Genomic DNA, 1,918 nt, shown 5'->3' with positions numbered 1-1,918 from the left:
AAACTTTTTCATTTCTAATATTCAGTTTTACTGAGTAAATTGTACTTTGTGAGTACAGTTCTTCTGAAATGATTTACCAATATAATTCAAATGACAAACAGAATTGAAACCATTCAATACAGCATTTAAAACGGACTTAAACAGAATTATTCATGTGATCATTCATAATTTTATTGGTCATTTGTTGATTTTTTCCCCCACATATATTACCAAGTTGAAATTTTGATTGGCAGCTGATTGTTGTATTTCATAGGTCCACACTAAAAGCCTAACCAGGGACAAGTGCTTCAAATGAGCTATTAGCAAGAAGCATAAATTAGAGCATCTGCTGCTCAACACTGTCAAATTAACAAAGAAATATATAAATAATCATTTACATAATTAGAATGCATAATAAATCATTTAAAAGCCTATCTGTGTAAAGCAGGATGCGACATTCAACCAGCAGACGGTATTCAGGCTTCAGTAGTGTTTTCTGTAGCCCATCTAACTGCCTCTTCTCTGGGTAGCCTAATATAATAAACAGCTTACGGTGCTTCTCGCCCTATGGGGCTCCCGTTGCCTAGCAACAGTAGGCAGCTTGTCACGGCATTATGAAGCCACTGTTGCTAGCATGCTATTCTTGCTAATCCTTTTAGTTTACTCGTCTGCTCACCAGGTTTTTTCTTCTTCTTTTTTTATGAATTTTTTCTTTGTTTTTCTACTTTAACATATTAACTATGCCACGCCATTTGGATTTAAAACGAAGAATTTAGATGCTATCAATGTGTTAGCCAGATTCATGCTACATGCAACTCAGTGTTTTCTCTATGCGCTGGCTAAGAATAAGGGTGCTAACTCTGCGTAGCAACACAGAATTCGTGCAGAACCACTTTATATTGCGCTGGAGAATATGTGCATATTGATATTGCATTCTCTGTAATAGCCTTGTGAGTTATATTACATGGAAAATTGTCTTACCACAGCCGCTAGCTTGTTCCCTGCCCGGTGTATTCACTATTCAGGCTGTACCCAGCAGGACAGACTGATGCCCATAACTTGGAGAGGATTGTTTTCAGGATGTGCAGTGAGCACGCGCAGGGGTCCTGATTTGAGAACGTAACAGAACGGCTTTAATAAAAGCTGACAGTTTGAGATGAAGGGTGAACTATTCGAATCATATTTGTAATTATGTAGTTTGTAGTTTTCTGAAGCATCTGTATTGTAGAGGAATTTGTTCAGCAAATGAGAAAAGACTTGGCCTGGATTTAAAAAAAAAACATTCATAAACATCGACGGGCAGTGTTGGGGAGTAACTTGTTACATGTAACGGAATTGCAAAATAAATGTAACTGTAACCTGTGATGTGTAATTAAATTACAGTTACTTATGAAAATGTTAACGAATACAAAGGGGGTTACATCTGAATTTTTTCACACACATAAGTTACAGATTTTATTGATTTATTTCCCAAATTGCATTGACTGCTATAAAATATGAGACACCAATGTTGCAGGAGTTTAGGACACAGGACACATGCTTATTTGATAACTGATTTATTTCCTATTTGGATTTAAGTATAGGCATTATTTTTCAAGATTAATTTTCCAAAACATTGTTAGATGCCAGTGTTTCCTAACATAGCTATGCAAAGATTTGATTTCAAACAAAGTATCATAGCTTTTAAACTATATCATGTTATGATTTTAAATGTTTTTAACCTCAGAATGATCTCAAAGTAAAAAAAGAGGTGTTAAAGTCTGATTTTGTGGTGGCTGAGCTTTAAAATTATTTATTATTATTATCTTAATTCAAGTGATGATAGATTTTGAAAGTCTAACAGTAATCAGAGTTGAGTCCTACAGTAAGGTTAAACCTGCCTGGTTTAAATGTTTCAAAATAATTAACAGCTGAAAACATTTGTTAGAACTTTAGAAAA

The sequence above is a fragment of the Sinocyclocheilus grahami genome, unplaced genomic scaffold (assembly GCF_001515645.1).
Source record: "Sinocyclocheilus grahami isolate Dianchi unplaced genomic scaffold, SAMN03320097.WGS_v1.1 scaffold8590.1, whole genome shotgun sequence".
NCBI lineage: Eukaryota > Metazoa > Chordata > Actinopteri > Cypriniformes > Cyprinidae > Sinocyclocheilus > Sinocyclocheilus grahami.
This window is presented reverse-complemented; position numbering follows the sequence as displayed.